A 19,831-nucleotide genomic window follows, 5' to 3' on the forward strand; every position below is an offset into this window, starting at 1 on the left:
TAGGACTCCAATATGGGATTCTGCATTTAGATGTCTATTTATTTGAAAGGCAGAGAGAGAGAGGTGGGGGCGAGGGAGAGAGAGAGAGAGAGAGAGAGAGCGAGCTCCCATCCACTGGTTTGCTCCCTAAGTGGCCACAACAGGCTCAGGCCAAAGCCAGGAGCCTGGGAGCTCTATATGGGTCTCCCATGTGAGTGACAGGGGCCCCAGCACTTGGGCCGTCTCTGGCTGCTGTCCCAGGTGCACCAGCAGGGAGCTGGACTGGAGGCAGAGTGGGATACTGGGGGCCTCTGGTAATTAACATCTTGGCGGTCAGCATTGTCTCAAGGGGTTTCTTTTCTGGTGAATTTCAGATCCAGACACACCTGAATGCGGCTCCCAGACTGAAGCTGGCTTTCCCATCACAAAGAACACAGTGTCACAGGCCAGTCCAGGAGGGCCACGAACAGACCAAGCAGGAGCTGGGCATGAGCTGGACGTGGACGCTTCAAGCCCAGCTCCGGTCTGTAAACACCTCAACCCCTTGGAGAACCTGGGACTGAAGCAAGAGCTGCCGGCTACTGGTTCTGCGCTAGCACTAATGCCTCCCTTCTTCCATTACCCAAAGTCAGTGACTGACCTTCTGCCCGTTGGACAAGCAGACCCAGTTCTGGGGGTTCTATATCGATTCTTCGAACCAGTTTTGGGTTATTCTATATCCAGATGGACACTCGGACAACCTAGCTTTGGCCCCCACCCACCCTCATTAAGTTACCTTACATAGCATGTTTCATTTCCTTACGGAGCCCGGAGCTCACGATGCCCCTCCCACCCACTGGTGTGGAGACCCTGCCTGGGAAGCTCAAGTGCATTTTGGGATCTGGAGGACCGTCCGTGGATCACTTTAGTCCCCTGGCCTGCCACAGCGGCTGCCCTCTGTTAAGTAGCCGCAACCGAATTTTGTGATAGCCTTTTGTTCTGCGCCTCTGGAGTGATTTTTAGAGAATAAGAGGACATCTAAGTCCCCTGCTGATCGACAGACAAGGGCTGGGTACCAGAGGCTGAGCCATTGTTGGCGGTACCAGAGGCCGAGCCACTGTTGGCGTGTTTGAGTCTTTTTCATTCTGATTAAGCCTCTGGGAACTCATAGTGCAAACTTGAAGGACAAACAGATTTTAAATTAGTTCTTGGGATCCAAAACCTCGGGCTGCAAGAACACAGAGGTTAATGGTCTCGGAGGCATTTGGCCTCGCATATCAGTTTTTCTGCTTTGAATCCTTGTATGAGCCAAACGGAGCATCTCCTTAGCCAGATGGTAGAGAACGAAACCCAAGAGTAAGAGCGGCAGTGTCAGGAAGTGCGGGTAACCTGCAGGAACAGGCCAGGGCTGCTTCCTTCTCTGAACGTGGGCAAGCCTGCCGTGGGGAGGGCAGGGGGTACAAGGGAAAGCCTTTAAATGTGTCCAGGGGTAGCCGACAGACCACCAGGACAGGTGTCACGTTACGGTCCTCCCTCCCCTGATGCACCACGCAGGCAGTGTGACCCTGGTGCTTTTCTTTTGAACAGTGGACTTCTGTCGAATGAGGAAAAGTCTTTGGTGCAGAGTGCCATAGATCTCTGTGTGGTATGCACTTTTTCACTCAGCATCCCCAGTGGTGGAAAGTCAGACATGAACAGAGTAAGAGCTACGCAGACGGAACACGTGACTGCCTCGACTGGCAGGAGGGAAAGTGATCAAATACCAGATCTCTGATTAGAAGAGATTCAGATGAAGAGGATAAATAACCCAACAGAAGTTGGAATGGTCTTTGATTACCTATCATCATCCATCTTTCGGCTCAAATGAGGGTTTGAACATATTGCCACCAGCAGGATTTCCTGATTCTAAAACTGAAAATAAATTTTCAAGTGCCAGCATGAAATCTACTGCAATCGTATAAAATGTCATCACTCCATTTACCTTTACAGAGAATATCAAGGACTTCTGGTCATTGTTGTCAAGTTTATTTATTTATTTTCATTTGAAAGAGGAGGGGCTGGCGCCGCAGCTCACTAGGCTAATCCTCCGCCTTGCGGTGCCGGCACAGCGGGTTCTAGTCCCGGTCGGGGCGCCGGATTCTGTCCCGGTTGCCCCTCTTCCGGGCCAGTTCTCTGCTGTGGCCCGGGAAGGCAGTGGAGGATGGCCCAAGTGCTTGGGCCCTGCACCCCATGGGAGACCAGGAGAAGCACCTGGCTCCTGCCATCGGATCAACGCGGTGGCCATTGGAGGGTGAACCAACGGCAAAGGAAGACCTTTCTCTCTGTCTCTCTCTCTCACTGTCCACTCTGCCTGTCAAAAATAAATAAATAAAAATAAATAAAAAAAAAAAAAAGAAAGAGGAGGGAGAGAAGGGGAGGGGAGGGGACGGGAGGGGAGGGGTGAGGCGAAGAGAAGAGAAGAAAGAAAGAGAGAGAGAGAGAGAGATCTTCCATCCTGTGGTTCATTCCCCAAACGCCCACAACAGCAGGTGCTGGGCTAGATGGAAGCCAGGCGCCCAGAACTCGGTCTGGGACTCCCAAATGGGTGGCAGAGACCCGGCATTTAAGCCATCATCTGCTGCCTCCCAGGGTGCACATTAGCAGGAAGCTGGATGGCGTGTGGTGTGGGGACCCGTGCCCAGGCATTCTGAAATGGGATGTGGGTGTCCCAAGTGGTCCGTGCTGCTCCACAAGCCCCTCCCCATTGTGTTGAAGGGCAGTGTGTTTTGATGCCTCTTGGATCCAGGGGAGGAGGTCCTAGATACAGGGAGGGTGGGGGTAGGGAGAGATGGGGGAGGTCTCCCAAAGTCTGAAGTCTGCAAATCCTCTCGGTGCCCGAACAGAAAAGTAAAGTCTTGGAGCATCACTAATGGCCCAGTGATGTGTGAGTGACTTGCTGGGAGGGCTGGAGTTAGTCCACTGAATAGGTGGGGTCCCTGGTTTGTAATATGATGATTCGAAATTCGGTGTCCAGCTACCCTTACTATGCACATGGTGCCTGGGTCAGGACTGTGTGGCCCTGTCTACTCTGCATCTGTATCAGTTAAGTGCAGGTTGGGTCAAGGCTGTGGCCAAAGTGGTGGGAGATGAAGATATAGACCCCTTCGGTTGTTAAACTCTCTTGGCCGTTTCTGTGTGCAGTCACACAGGAACTGCTAGGTAGTGGACTTAGCCTCTCTGAGCTCCAGCTTGCTTCCCCAGAGGAAGGAGCTCAGTGCCCTGTACAGACTGAGTTCCCCATCAGACGTCCTAGACCACTGTTACTGCTGTTCTCCCCTCTCCCCTGCCCCCAGTGTGATTCATTGTTCTTGCAACTCTTCCCAAATATCACCAACTCCTCCACACACTGGAATTCCTTACTAAATGGACATAAGGGTCTCATGCAAAAGGTGACCAATTGACAAGTAATGGTGTAGGCAGGTGTTGTGGGATGGCAGGTGAAAAATCTCACGTCTGCTTCCAATCCAGCTTCCTGCTAATGTGTCCAGGAGGCAGCAGATGATGGCTCAGGTTCTTAAGTTCCTGTCACTCAAGGGGGAGACCTGGATGGAGTTCCTGGCTCCTGGTTTCAGCCTGCCCAGCCCCAGCTATTGTAAGCATTTGGGAAGTGAACCAGCAGATGGAAGATTCTCTCTCTCTCTCTCTCTCTCTCTCTCTCTCTCTCTCCCTGCTTCTCCCTCTCTGTCACTCTGCCTCTCAAATAAATACATAAACAAACCAACTTAGCAAGAAAGAAAAGTAAAGGTGTTTATTAGGGTACCAGGCCCACCAAACAGCACCTAAAGCAGTTGGTATTTCCCATTGGAAAACAAGCCATTTGATCACTTTCAGCAGAAGGGAAAACAATGCATTAAACTTTGTGATCAAGAACATTGTTTATGATCCATCTGACCCCAAATCTCAAAAACACAGCACCCTGAGATTCCTCCGACATCAGTGGGGAATACAACTCGGGGTTGGTCTGATATCTTTGACCTGAGCTTTCTTCCCCTTTAAAATATGGTCTTGATAAATGATTTCCCATTACTTTCTTCCTTTCTCTATTGCCGGTAACCTTGGAGCTTGATTTGCTATCCACCAGGCAACGGTGATTTGCAGTGTGGCTGCGTGGGATGGGGGAAGCGCTTTGCAGCCTCCAAACAACCCTGCTGTCTCCGGGGCTCAGGGCCGGCTGGGAGTGCTGGGCGGGGCCTGGCTGGGAGCCCCTCAGGGGGGATGCTGAGGCGATGTCCTCAGTCCCTACCTGGGTGGCTTCTGGTTTACTTTGGGCAGCACAGTGCTGGTGCAGAAAGGAGGTGTTTGACCCGTGGAGCTTGGCATTAACCCCACAGGGCTCTGTGGCAGCAGCACGAAGTCCCCTGGGGGAAGGGGGTGGACAGTGCTGCACTTGATGCTTCCGGTTTTTTTTTTCTGCACACGTCCATGATAACCTAATGGAAATGTTTTTAAAGAGGTAGGTAAGTGGCTTATCTTTTCATAGAGGGTGAGTTTTTGCTCAGTGCTAAAAAGCACATTGTATTTTTTTTAAAACTGTCATCCTGGTTTTGCTGTAATAGTTATCTCCCTTCCCCAGCATTTCTTCTTTCTTGTGTTTCTGTCCCCAGTCTGCCTCTCTGGACATCCTCAGCCAAAACTGTGAGGTTGGCAGTTTTGTCTTGGGCAGCTGCAGGGTCCAGGAGCTGGGCTATATGGCCCTGACCCTCTTCCCCGCTTCCCCATGCCCAGGAAGCTTCTCAGTGACTCCTTCCCCAGAGAGAAGACTAGCAGCTTGAATGCAGACTTCGTTTCCCCATACGTGTAAAGGGATAACGATCCTCGCTCGGTTCCCAGGGTGTGGCAGCAGCAAGTAACAGAACATCCAAGTCAAGCTGGCCTCAGCACTGAGACTAGTGATTCCGGGAACAGGAAGCCCAGCAGCAGGTGGAGCGAGCCCCACGGCGGTGGCTTGCCCTCCCAGCATCTCCTGACCTGGCTGAGTCAACCTCATTTGTAGGCTGACAGTTCAGTGGAGTAGGCAGTTCCAAACTGACATGGGGCCAGGCTTCCCATGGTTTTGCTTAAGGTAGTAGCATTTATCCTAATAGAAGGCTTTTGACCCACAAAGGTCCTAGAATTAATGGTGTTATTTCGTGCACTAGAGTCACTGGCACATGTCTGGGATATTATCCCAAATCCAACATCTGATTATCATGGCTCACATCAGGACATAGGACTCACCTTGCTCCCCGTAACATTCTGGCCTGCATCCACACGGGACACAGGAGTTGGAATGGCCACGCCTTCAGTGAGGTCACTAACATCACCCAGTGGTGCTCCACTTCCAGGAGGCAGGTACTCAATCAACAGCCAGAAATGAAAAGGCACCTTGAGGCTTTTTAAAACTTGTCCAGAGACATCTGGCCAAGTTCCCTTGAGTTCCCTTGCAGGGAAGAGTGCAGAGCCAGCCAGCGCTCACTTCTGTCCCTTATCTTCTTCCAAAATCCTACAGCAGTGGTTCTCAAACACAGGGATCCGTTTGAGGGCTTGCGAAGGTCCAGATTGTGTGGGCCAAGCCTCGGGAGTTTCTGAACCAGCAGTTCCAGGGTGGGGCCTGGCCCTTTGCATTGCTGATGTGTTTCCAATGATGCAGGTGCTCCTGGCCCAGGGGCCACACTTTGAGAACCACTGGCAGAGGGGATGAATGATGTGTGTGCTGTGCACAGACAGAAAACAGCAGCCACCCAGACTCACTGGCTTCCTTCTGCTCCAGTTTAGTCCATTTGTTCTCAATGTCAAGTCTTGCTCCTATCAAGCCTTAACGAAGCCTGCCTCATTCATCCACGCAGGGTACTCCATTTTGACCCTGTAGACTGGAGCTCTTGCAAGAGCAAGGCCAGGAATTCGTTTATCAACCCTGAGCAGTGTAAGAGTTGCCCACGCCTCTGTGGAATGTACAGAGGAAGAGGCAAGCTCCCAGCAGCGCTGCCCTGTCTGCTCAGGACATTCTGCACTGCAGGAGGGGGAAGGCCAACCGAAACCCTGCACCGTGCCCAGGCTACAAGGCCTCTGGAGATCTTTTCACTAATGGGCACTTGTAAATCTAACAGGATTTCCTACTGGTGTGAATGCCTTGGGTAAAATGCTCATTAAACTGTCAGCCAGCAGAGAGGTGTTGCTCTTGGGAAGGGGGTCAGGGCATCCTGGGGTGGCAGGAGGCCTCCCCAGACCACCAGGGGCCTCCCTTCCCCCAGCCACCCACCGTCCACCCCAGACTCAAACCTTCTTTCCAAAGCCCTTCCAAGGATTTTACAACTCTCCCCGACTCCACCAGGAAATTCATCTTTTTCTACAGTCCCAAGTGCATATCCACATACTGTTTGTTAGGGAAGCTCTCTGTGTGGACTTGAGACTGGCTGGCCACTGTCCATGGTAAAATAGTTCTGCACAAACTTCAAGTCCCTCACAAAACTACTCCCAAGACTTTATGCTATTTTTTTTGTTTCAGCATTTAAAAATTAAGCTTTAGTATTCCTCAGATACCACTTGCACATAGTAAAAAAAAAATTACACAACAAAAAAATAATGCACAATAAAAATACAAGTCCTCCCCTCCCAGGTCTCTGGATGGCTTTCCTACAATTTATCTCCAAAAGCTTCATATGGATCTTCCAGAAATTTTTCAAACATATTTATACACATACACTTTAAGAAAACTTACATATATTGGGTTCTTTTTATATTAGCATATATATTTATTTATAAGGATATGTTAAGTTTTAAATTTTTTTTTACATTTTTGTTTTATTTGAAAGGCATAGAGACAAGGAGATCTTCCATCCGATTCACTCCTCGAATGCTCACAACAGCCAGAGCTGGGCCGGGCCACAGTCAGGAACTCAGTCCAGGTCTCCCATGTGGGTGGCAGGGACTCAATTACTTGAGCTGCCACTTGCTATCTTCTGGGTGCACAATAGTAGCAGGACGCTGGATGGGAAGTGGAGGAACTGGGTCTTCACACTCCAGCGTGTGATGTGGGCTTCTCAAAGCAGTCACTGAGCTGCCGTACGAAGTGCCTGCCTGCCCCTCTTGTGAGCTATGTAGCCAATTCTCTATTTATGGCATCCTGGCTGTTTCCAGTTTTGTACTTCTGGACAGTGTTAAGACTCATCATTGATTAAGTTGGCAAACATTAAGATTTCCTGGAAATGGAGTTGCTGAGCCAAAGATTTGTGTAATTTTAATTTTGGCAGATTACAACACAGAGGTCACACCAATTTTCATTCCACAACGTGGAGCCTGCCAATGTTTCCCTATTTGCTTGTCTTCAGTGTGTTGCCCGGGAGGCAAAACTAACGCAATTTCTGACCTATAATTCACATCTCTCTTAGGAGTGTCACTGAGCACTTTTTCACATGCACAAGTACCAACTGTGTTTCTATGTCTTTGAAGCCTGTTTAGGTTCTTTTACCCATTTTTCTATTGGTTGTTGAGTCTTCCCTATAGTTGTGTAGGCTTTTTACATGGTGTGAATTCTGTTGTACAAATTTTGGGTATGGTCTTATTTTTATGTAGTTGAAAATAACCATGATTTTTCTTAGTGACTTCTGGTTTTTTTGTCTTTGTTAAAAAAGAAAGGGCTTCCTCAATACAAGATTTAAAAAAAATGTTCTTTTCTTCTAGTATCTTTGTGGTTTATGGCTTGTTTTTAGTATTTTGGTGTAAGAGAGAGGTAGTGACACAGCTTCACTTTGCTCTCCAGTGCTTATCTACTGTGTCAATTCTGCTTCCTGAATAATCAGATTTTTCTTTACTGCTATTTACGGTCATTGTCATTATTAACCAGCCCATTTGAGCTTGAGCATATTGTTTGCAGAACCTGTATCCATTCCATTGATTGGTTCATTCCTTGTAAGAAATAGAGTAACTTGATAATACATTTTGATATGTAGTAGGACTCCATGCCTCTTCTTTTTCAGAATTTTCTAGATGTTCTGGCATGTTTGCTTTTCCCTACAACCTTGAAAATCAGTCTGTCTAGAATTGAAAATACCACAATGGTATTTCTATTGAACCTGTAATAACACAGATTAGGTTAGGAAGAATTGACTTTAGATAATTATGTCTTGCTATCCAACAAATTGGTAGCATTTTCATTTATTCAGGTTTTCATTTATGTCCCTTATTAACATTTTCAAGTTTTATTCATTTATAACTTGAACATTTCTTGTTAAGTTCATTCCTGGATATTTTTTGGTCTCTTATTGTAAGTGAGCATCTTTCCGGGGCCAGCCCATGCTGTGGCTCAGTGGGTTAAAGTGCTGCATCCCATACAGGTGCCACTTCTTGTCCCAGCTGCTCCTCTTCCAATCCAGCTCTCTGTTATGGCCTGGGAAAGCACTGGAAGATGGCCCAAGTGCTTGGGCCTCTGCACCCACTTGGGAGACCTGGAAGAAGCTCCTGGCTCCTGGCTTCATATTGGCGCAGATCCAGCCATTGCGGCCATTTGGGGAGTGAACCATTGGGTGGAAGACTCTTCTCTCTCTCCCTCTGTCTGTAACTCTCCCTCAAATAACAAAATAAATCTTTATATATTGTGGAAAGGACAGGTGTTTCGCCTAGTGACTAAAATGCTGCTTAGGATGTCTGCATCCCACATCAGAGTACTTGAGAATCTCCTGACGTCAGCTCCCTGACAATGCAGACACTGGAAGACAACAGGGTTGGCTAAAGTACTTGGGCCCCTGTCATCCCCAGGAGATTCCCTGGATTCATCCCCTGGATTAAGTTCCTGACTCCTGCCTTCAGCCTGGACCTAGCCCCGGTCATTGTAGGTATCTGGGGAGTGAATCATAAGATGAGAGAGATGAGAGCTCTATCTGTCTCTTGAATGAGTGACTGAATAAATAATATATTATGGAAGTATCCATCATCAATATTTTCACAGTTGTATAAGCATTTAAAAATAGATATCAGATAATTGGATGACTTTTCATCATCTATGGAAGCAATTATAATTTTTCTCTTTTGAACTGTTAATACAGTGAACTGTAGTGATAGCTTTTTTTGATACTGAAGAATAAATAGCTAGTACGTGTTCTGTGTTTGCTATGTTGAAGGCACTGTTCTACAGGCTTTTCATGTATTAATTCATTAATCCCTTTCAATACACTATAAATAATCCCATTTTACAAATGAGAAAACTATGGCATAGGAAGCTAAATAATTATTTGTCCAAGCCTGTATCCCTGGGGAGTAAGAAACATGGATCTGAACACAAGCACTTGGCACCTGGAACTGGTGGTCTCACCAGCTATGCTCAGTGGCCACCACTCCTTTTCTTTTCTTTTCTTTCTAGATTTTTAAAATTCATTTATTTGAGAGGCAGAGTTACAGATAGTGAGAGGGTGAGACAGAGAAAAAGGTCCTCCATACGCTGGTTCACTCCCCAAATGGCTGCAACAGCTGCAGCTGGTCCGATCTGAAGCCAGGAGCCAGGAGCTTCTTCCGGGTCTCCCACACAGGTACAGGGGCTCAAGGACTTGGGCCATCTTCCACTACTTTCCCAGGCCATAGCAGAGAGCTGGATCAGAAGTGGAGCAGCCAGGACTCGAACAGGTACCCTTATGGGATGCTGGTACTGCAGGCTGCGGCTTTACCCGCTATGCCACAGAACCAGCCCCAATATTAATTGTTTTCATGTTTTCCTTTTTAGTCATGCTAGTGGGTAGAACTATGCTATGAGAGGTGGTACCCCAAAGTTTCTGATACACACTTCTTACATTATTGATAGTTTCTAGATACTGTTTATATTTTTATTTTTATTTATTTATTTGAGAGACAGAGGCAGGTGGAGACAGCTGGTTCACTCCCCAAATGTCTGCAACAGCCAGGGCTCTACAGTGGCTGAGACCAAAATCAGGAGGTGAGAACTCAATCCAGGTCTCCCATGTGGCTGGCAGGAAATCAATTACTGGAGCCATCACCACTGCCTCCCAGGGACTGCCTTGGCTGGAAGCCGGAGTCAGGAACTGTACCCAGCATTCAACCAAAGTAGTCTGATGTGAGATGTGGCGCCTTGACCACTAGGCAATCAGCTGCTCCTAGATATTGTATTTTCATTTAAAAATGCTTACTTATTGATTTTTATTTGAAAGAAAGAGAGGGCAGCAGTGAGAGTGAAAGCAAGAGAAAGAGAGAAAAAGGGGTGGCGGCGCGGGGTGCCGGGTAGACTCTTCTCTCTGCTGGTTCACTTCCCAAGTATCTGCACCAGCCAGGGCAGGGCAGGTTAAGCCATCCCTCAGGACCCTACACTCCATGTCGTATACCTGGGCTTAAGTCCTGTCTGTGCTTCCAGTCCAGCTTCCTGCTAATGCCCCGGGAAGCAAACGATGATGACTCAAGTAATGGGGTTCCTGCCACCCACATGGGGGACCTGAATGGAGTGCCTGGCTCCTAATATTGGGCTGGCCCACTCCTAGCTGTTGTGGACATCTGGGGACTGAACCAGCAGAGGGGTGATCTCTCTTTCTTTCCCAGGCTGCTTTTTAAAAAATAAAAAATAAAGCAAACATATAAATTATCATTTCATATGTTCACAGTAGCCTCATAACACTTTACAGATAGGAGTTTCTTGACACGTCTTTATTGAGGAAGCTCAAGAGGGAGAAGATCCCAATTGCAAACTGGGAACAAAGATTTTAATATGGGACACTCAAAGTCACTTAGAATGGCAAGAATTGATTTCAGAAAAGAATCTCTGTTTCCTGGCAACCAGCTCAGCAGTCCCTGAAGGGCACTTGGAAGGAAAGCGGAATCGATGGGAGGGTCAAATGCTTTCTTTCCCAAACATCCATTTTGCATGTGATGGCTGCTCTGTGCAGATTCTGCAGGGTGTTCCTCTCTGGTTCTGAAGATCTGGGGTCCTGCTGTGCAAATGCATGCGCTGGGGGTGAGAAATTGCTTCCACTGAGTTTATTGGCATTTCTTAGAGCACGTGTGCTCAACGAAAATTATTACAGGTAAGAGCTCTGTCCGTTAAAACAGCACTGTGTAGACCACACAGTGATAAATATGGTCAGGGAGACATCCAAGAAAAGCTCCCAACAGATCTTGCCAATACCAAACACCAGCCTTCATCAGGGGTTGCTAAATCTTCCTTCTGACCCTGAAGCCACCTGCTGGGTCCTGATTATTATTATTTTTTTAAAAATCAGACTGAATTCTCACTAGTGGAAATTTATGCTATCTGGAAAGGGTGCTGGAGTTAGACCGTCCTTGGTCCGAACCTGGACTTCTGCGTGGCCTTGAGAAACGTACTGAACACGGCCAGGCCCTGACTTCTTTAGGCGTGGTCAGAGTGTAAAGTATTATTTTGGAGCGTTGATAAGATACTTTGGTAGGATTATATCTGCTGCTTGGTACATATTTAAGTCTTCCCCGAGTACAGCATATCACTCATTTTCAAGAATTCGCAGGGAGGTCTAGACCAAATTGAAAACAAGAGTACTAACCAATGCCATGGCATTGAGCGTGGGTTTCTCGTCCAGCTCTCAAAATGCTCTAGCAAGCACACAGCATAACTCCATAGGACTTAGAAACATGGACTTCCACAGTGGAGCCTCCAAGCTACAGGAGGCCCTGGTCAGTTCCATCAGTTCTGTGAATGAGTCCTTCTCAGGAGAGCACTGTGGCACCTGCGGGTCACCTGTGTTTGTGTGGTGGGGGCGGAGGCAGGGTGCCAAGGATCCCTGGAGCCCTGGTGCTTGGAAGAACCCTGTTGGTGACTGAGACACCTGTTCCTATATTCATGACCATTATTACTTCGTGTGCTTGAATAATACCATTATTGCATATCATATACATGGTCAGAGAGACAGCCAAGAAAGCTGAGTGCAGACCTCGCCAGTGCTGAAGACCAGCCCTTACAAGGGGTCGCTGAATTTTTCTCCTGGCCTTTTAATGTAGGACAGACCAATGAGGAGTAACAAATAGATGTAGTGAGTTGCCATTTCCTGCTCACTCAACACATATGTTATCAACATGTATGGTGGGCTGAATATGTGACTACTAGATGGTAGGCACACAACCAGTGAGACCCAACCTGACTACTGGGGGCGCTGCAGATTCCTAGAACTGACTGTGATGCTGCCCTTGGCAGGGTTAACCTGGGCCTCAGTCTCCCCATGCCTAAATAAGGGAGACCCAAGCCGGGGGATTCCCAGAAATCCATTCTACCTTGGTTGACATTTTTATGAAAGTTTACCCTGAATTCTTTAAAACAAACTAACCAGAAAGAAAGCATAGAAAGATAAAATAAGATAAAATAAACATTTTAAACAATATTACAACATTTTTAACTTCCTCTCTAAAACAGATTTGGACTGAACTAACAATGATGGATTCATCTAGAGATTCATCCGATTTGAGCTCAACTTTAAATGCCACTGTGAATGAATTCCGAGATCTCAGGTGCTCTTTTCCTTCCTGCCTTTGGGCTCTGGGCCTGCTGCCATCCCAAGGTTTCCAGGCTGGTTCTTCTCCTTTTCCCATTGCCTGCGGGAATTGTTTACCACCTGTGTTAATTCACTTTTATTTAACCCTTAGCATCATCCATCAAATTCTCAAATGTCCATTAGTGCATCATTGTTTTAGCAGGGTGTTCAACAACTCAGTCAATCTCTGCCCACGTTCCAGCAATGATCGCTGCTGTCTCTTCTCCTTCCTCATCTGGCTCCAGCCATAACTGGGTGATGGCAACATCTACAGGTCTCTCCCATCCAGCCCGATTCTTTCCCACACCCTCCAAAACACTCGGCTTTCAAAACTGGACAGAGCGATATCATGGTAGACACTGTTGTGCTATGAAAAGCAAGATTTGCTTATTAAATAAATGAGGTTTCAAACCTTAACTGGAATTTGTCTTTTGAAAATATATTGCCTTCAATTAAGTCATACGTGAGTTAGACTTACAGCCTACGGTTTGCACAAGGCTCATATTGTTATAATTAGCAGATGAAGTAAAGGTCGTAAAACACACTGATGAGGAAAATGCAACTTGAGAGTATGTGAGAAGTGTTCACTGTAAACATTTCAATGGCTTTTTCATCACCCTGTTCGTAATTTTAGCACAAGCTAAATGAAACTGAAGCATAGGATAAAATAAGGAGGAGCTGCTAGAAGACCCAAGTTAAGGTAATTAGCAGACATTGTTAGGACTGCCCAAAGTCATCTTGATCGACGTGTCTTATCTGTCCATTCAGTAGTTGTACATTGGAAGGAAACAAAAATAAAATACAGCAAAACGGCAGGTAAGCCAATGAACACAATGCTTTTGAAACAGGGCGAGTTTTCTGGGTGGTGGTGGCATTGGGGACACAACAGGGAAGACTGGAAGCCTAGGGTGCACCAAGTGGTCTAAAGTATGGAGGTGACAAGGGAGAGGCAGGTGAATGATGAGCAGGCTGGTCAGGCACACACTGGAACAAAGAGCATTTGAGGAGGAAAAGTTATGTTCTTGAAGGGAAAAGCAACTCCTAACCCAGGAGTGGGTGTTTGCCAGTGAGGATGCCCCCGCCCCACACTGCAGGACCTGGGTTTGAAACCTGGCTGCAGCTCCTGACTCCAGCTTCTCATCTGGGAGGCAGCCCGAGTAATGGGGTCCCTGCCAGTCCCATGGGAGCCCTGGATTAGTTTCCCAGTGCCCACGGCCCCATTCCAACCATTGCAGGGTTTGGGGAGTGAATCAGTGGTTGAGAACTCTGTCAGACTCAAATAAATAAGTTTTTTATTTCTTTATAAAGATTTCTTTTTAATTATTTGAAAGGTAGATTTACAGAATGAGAGAGAAGGAGAGACAGTGAGAACTCTTCCATCTGCTAGTTCACTCTCCAAATGGCCACAATGGCCAGAACTGGGCCAGGCTGAAGCCAGGAGCGAGAAGTTCCTTCCAGGTTTCCAACGCAGGTGCAGGGGCCCAAGCACTTGGGCCATCTTTCATGGTCTTTCCAGGTGCATTATTAGGGAGCTGGATTGGAAGTGGAGCTGCTGGGACATGAACTGGGGCCTACGTGGGATACAGGCATTGCAGGCAGTGGCTCTACCTGCTATTCCACAGCATTGATCCTAAATAAGCCTTTTTTTTGGAGAGAGACTCCCGACCCAGAATCTTGTCTTCTTAAAGGGATTTGCGCAGATGAGAAGGGAGGAGTCCGTCAGCCAAGCTCTGGCTGAGGGAATAGCAGACCTCACAGTGCTGGTGTTGCAGAGCCAGGAAGGACGTGAGCCCTGCAGTGCCGTAGCCTCTTCTCAGCAGGCTCGCCGCCTCTCCTCCTCGCACATAGTGGGGAGTTCCCGCCTCTGGGCCATCACATGTCCTCTTCCTCTGGGCAGAACACTCTTTCCCCAGAGAGTCACATATCTTGTTCTCTCACCTTGTTGGGCTCTTTGGGTACACACAGCCTTCTCACTGGGGCCTCCTCTGGCCATCCTATTCAAAAGTGAACGTCCTGTTTTCGTTTTTTTCCCTGTAAAACTTATTACCACTAACGTGATGTGTACATTAGTCATTGTTTGGTTTATGGCCCATTGTTCCCTCCTGCAAAGTGCAAGCTCCCTGAGCACAGAGAATTCTGTCATCTTCGTCTGCGGCTGTGTCTCCAGGATGTGGAACAATGTGTGCCACACAGAGGTGCTCGCTCTCTTTGCTGAGTAGATGAAGCACACGATGAGTCATATTTGCAGGACTAAATTGAAGAACCTTAAAAATCAAACCAAGATGGAGTGACCTAAGCCAATACCATTAAAAACAAGAAGTCACCTTTGCCCCAAATAAAAATTAAAGTTTAAAATTACAGCCCCAAACTTTTTCCCCCAAAGCTAAAATTAGGTGCAGCTATAAAATAAGGGACCCTATGCTTAGCTAGCTGCGGCACTTGTGCCTGGCTGTGCTAAGACCTAACCCAGTTTGTGTACCTCCTAATACTCAAATAACGGTGTGGGAAGCGGGACGCCACTCTCCCACAAGGGGAACAAAGGGAGCCAGAAGTCGTCCCCCCTCAGGGTGAACAAGATGGCGCTGGCAGGGAAAGGAACTACTAAAGAAGTAAACAACAAAATGGCGACGAGGTGCATGCCTCCCGTGTGATCCCGTAGCTAATTGGATAGAAGACGCATGCCCTTCACATGATCAGCTCACGGATTGGACTGCTGTGTGCATGCCTCCTATGTGATCCCGTAGCTGATTGGATAGAGGACGCATGCCTTTCACATGATCAGCTCGCGGATTGGACTGCTGTGTGCATGGACACTATAGTGCTTTTGATTGGTCGCTGCGGGTATATAAACCGTGTGGCTTGTACTGGGGGCACTCTCCGGACTCCCGAGTTCAGGAGGCCCATCTGTGCAGACGCTGAATAAATCCTCTTGCTTTTGCTGGAGTCTGAGTCTCTGGGTGTGCCTCTCGACGTGTTAGCATCCTCACTCCGAGGGTCTAACAAAATCATTAGTTTTTTTTTTTTTAAGATTTATTTATTTATTTGAAAGTCAGAGTTACACAGAGAGAGGAGAGGCAGAGAGAGAGAGAGAGAGAGAGAGAGAGAGAGAGAGGTCTTCCATCCGCTGGTTCACTCCCCAGATGGCTGCAACAGCCAGAACTGTGCCGATACAAAGCCAGGAGCCAGGAGCTTCTTCCAGGTCTCCCACGTGGGTGCAGGGGCCTAAGGACTTGGGCCATCTTCTACTGCTTTCCCAGGCCACAGCAGAGAGCTGGATTGGAAGTGGAGCAGCTGGGTCTCAAACCAGTGCCCATATGGGATGCTGGCGCTTCAGGCCAGGGCTTTAACCCGCTGCACCACAGTGCCGGCCCCTAAATCACTAGTTTTTTAAAAAATAAAATTATTATACCTCAGGCTAAATATGATAAATGGAACACACACATTTTGTCTGTTCCCTCTAGAAACTTCTCTGAACAAATAGGGCAGAAACTCACAAAGACTAAGAGGGCAAAAGAACAGACAGCAGTAGACAAGAGATTTCAACAGAATTTGATGGCAGATAGCCTTAGCTCTTTACCCAGGATGAGAACAGCTGAAACACACCTGCAGATAGAAGCACGGTATTAGTGCCAGGTGCCCCTAGAATGACTTGGGATTTGGAAGCACCTTGTAGCTCCCTTGCACCTTTTTAAAGAAGCTGCTAGAGGGGCCAGCGCCGTGGCTCACTTGGCTAATCCTCCGCCTGTGGCACCGGAACCCTGGGTTCTAGTCCCAGTCGGGGCACCAGATTCTGTCCCAGTTGCTCCTCTTCCAGTCCAGCTCTCTGCTGTGGCCTGGGAAGGCAGTGGAGGATGGCCCAAGTGCTTGGGCCCTGCACCCGTATGGGAGACCCGGAGGAAGTGCCTGGCTCCTGGCTCCTGGCTTCAGATCAGCAGAGAGCGCTGGCTGTAGCGGCCATTTGTGGGGTGAACCAACGGAAGGAAGACCTTTCTCTCACTGTCTAATTCTGGCTGTCAAAAAAAAAAAAAAAAAAAAAAAAATGAAGAAGCTGCTAGAGGAAGCTCTCCACCAAAACAGGCGAAATCAAGAAAAACTAAAATTTAGGATTAAGGAAACAGAGCTGTCCTTAAACACCAGACAAAATGAGAATGAAGGGAAACTTCAGCCTGACAGTAGTTAGCAGGCCCAGATGGTAGCAGGACAAGACTCCCAGGCAATCCTAGAGAATAGAAGAAACAACAGCTGATGGACAACCTAGTGTATCTGAGCATACTGAGAGGAGATTCTATAGTTTCTATAGTTTTGTCAGAGAATTTAGGCTTCAATTCATTATCCAAATGAGAAAACAAAGTAACTACTCTCTCCAGAGAAAACAAAAAGCCCTACAGAAAAGGGAATGGAATTGTAGTCTACTAGTATGTTCGAACTGCGAATAATATTTACTTATTTCACATAACACTGCATTGAGAGCCAAGGGTGAGACCAAGTATTTGTTGTGTGTGGGGAGGTGATAGTGTAAGAAAATAAAACTATAGTTGGATAAGAACAGATGTTATTTAAAAATGAAAAATAAAAAAGCAGCAGCAGCATATTATGTAGGATGATGGAAGTAAAAACAAAAAGAAATGGCTACAAGCTGAGATCGATGGCCTTTGGAAAGCAGATTAAAGGCAGGGCGGGGTAGGGCCGACACTTCGGTTTTTAGTTGTGAGCTGCATAAGCCTTGACTTCTTGTGCATGTTGTGTTGTTACATAAATAAAAATAAAATTAACAAGTGTAATTTATGCTTCCTTTATTAACCTCGGGAAAAGGATCTTGAAATAAAATGTGTTGACTGTTTAACCCCCAAGCATAGAAGATATTTGATTGAATGAATGAATGAGAGCTGTCATGAACTTATTCAGAGTGAGAACTTACTGCTGGCAGCTGGTAGAATGTTAAAAAATCCTGCACGGGAAAAGGATCGACGCCCAGGGAAGATATGTAATTGTGTACCCCACTACAATGGAGCCCTGGGTTTCTGCTCGGTTTAACCTATTACACAGTGTAAGGCTGGCAAAAATTGCTCATTTCCATAGAGCTGACTCCGCAGATTTAAAAAGTCCTGAATGGGAAATAAATATGCTGCTCTTAATAAATGTCTAGTTAAGGTATAGTTAATATAGTTAAATGTGAAAGTGTATAAATGATGTATTTTAATCGCATTCAGAGCGCATTTCGGGATTGAGATGAATGCAAACTTAAAAAAAATTCTAACATCCTCTAAACACATTGTCTTATCATAGTAAATGATAAATTACTAAAGAAAAATGTTATTCTGCAATGTTTTGAAGATTAAGTAGAGTATGAGTGAAATTAACATTGTGTGTAAGTAGAGCTGTGACTATATCATGTCAGGGTGGTAATAAAATTGCAAAGGGGAGAGAATTAGAGTTTTATGCCACAGAAATGGAAGTAGTTTTCATTTTAATTGTTTTTCTTTAAATGGATTGTTTCTGTAATGTAGTATATTCTTTCCAGTTCACAGATGTTCAGGAGGGATAAAAGAGTTATAAAATATTCTAATGTAAGCTTTTAAAATAGGTTTTTTGGAACAGAAAGAGAGCAGCCTAACGAATTCAGACTTTTTAGAGTACAATAAAGCATTCATATCGCAAATTTAGTGATTCGCATTTTGTGATATGGGAAAACAAATGGCCTTTTAACATTTCTGCCACTGTTGGCCTTTTAGTCATATAAATCAGTTCATTTATGATTTTGCTGTTTTAAAGTCAGGTTTCTCTATAATTTCCCTTCTTCCTCCCTTGCCTCATGTCCTGCTGGCAGTTTTTTATTCTTGGCATTGGGGAAGTGCACTTGGGCAGGCACTTGGCCTAGCAGCTAAGACGCCTGTATCTCTCCTTGGAGGACCCGGGTTCAGAACTCGCTACAGCTCTCTGACTCCAGCTTCCTGCCAATGCAGATCCTGGGAGGCGGCAGTGATGGCTCGAGTGACGGGGCCCTGCCACCCACGGGAGAGACCTGGATGACATTCTTGACTCCTAGCTCCCAGTTTTGGCCCCATGGAGGGGCTTTTGTGTATCTGGGGTATGAAAAAGCCTATGTGAGCGCCCCCACCCCAATCAAATACATGAGAAAAAGAGGGGGTGGATATTGGCAAGTGGTGAAGACACCACTTGGGGCACCTGCACCCCATATCAGAGTACCTGGGCTGAGTCTCAGCTGCTCTGCTTCCTGTCCAGCTTCCTGTTCATGCACACCCTGGCAGGCGGCAGGTGTTGGCAGAATACTTGGATTCTCGCCACCATGCACGAGTTCCAGATTGAGTTCCAGGCTCCTGGTTTTGACCTGGCCCAGTTCCAGCTGGGGCAGACATTTTGGGAGTGAACCAGTGGATGGAAGATCTCTGTCTCTTTTTGTTTCCCTGCTTTTCAAATAAATAAAAAAAGAAAAGGAGAGGAAAAGAGAAAAGTCCTTATTCTCTCTATCATCTAAAGGTGCTCAGGACTTGCCCTGAGCTAAGCAGGATGCATCCGTTTGTTGTGCGAAGCCAGAGCTTCCAGTTATCCCTCTGGCTCTGGTCAGATCCCGTTCCCGGCCACTCTGGGCTGGCCCTGCCCAGGGGTGCTCGGTAGCTCAGGTGCAGCAGCAGAAGCAAGGGTGCTGTGCTCCTCAGAATTCCGCCCTTACTGCTTCTCATCTCCTTCTCAATTGTCTTTCGGAAGCCACTATTTTTCCATGATTCTTTGTAAAACCACTCATATTCTTTATGCACAGTGGCTCTCATTTATCCCTGGGGCTCTGATTCTGTTCCCCTCACGGTTGCTTTCTCCTTCCTTGACACACGGTCGGGGCCTAATATACCCGAGGGCTTCAAAAGTTTGTGGGAAAAAATTGAATTAAAAGACCATTTTGGTTCAAAAAAATTGAAATCCATGCCTAGCTTTTTCATAAAATATATTTTCCATGAATGTGTTGAAGACTCCTTGTATATATGATTTTGAAATTTTGGGGGGCTGGTGCTGTGGCGCAGGGGGTTAAAACCTCAGCCTGCAGTGCTGGCATCCATGTGGGCTTCCATTCAAGTCCCAGCTGCTCCACTTCCAATCCAGCTCCCTGCTAATGGCCGGGAAAGCAGAAGATGATGGCCTGGCTGCTTGGGCCCCTGCACCCACATGGGAGAACTGGAACAACTCCTGGATCCTGGCTTCGGATCAGTGCAACTCCAGCCATTGTAGCCACTTGGTGAGTGAACCAGTGGATGGAAGACCTTTCTCTGTCTCTGAATCTACCTCTTTCTGTAACTCTGATTTCAAATAAATAAAATAAATCTTTTTTTAAAGAAGAATTTTTTGCACCCATA

The sequence above is a fragment of the Oryctolagus cuniculus genome, chromosome 16, assembly GCF_964237555.1.
Source record: "Oryctolagus cuniculus chromosome 16, mOryCun1.1, whole genome shotgun sequence".
Lineage (NCBI taxonomy): Eukaryota > Metazoa > Chordata > Mammalia > Lagomorpha > Leporidae > Oryctolagus > Oryctolagus cuniculus.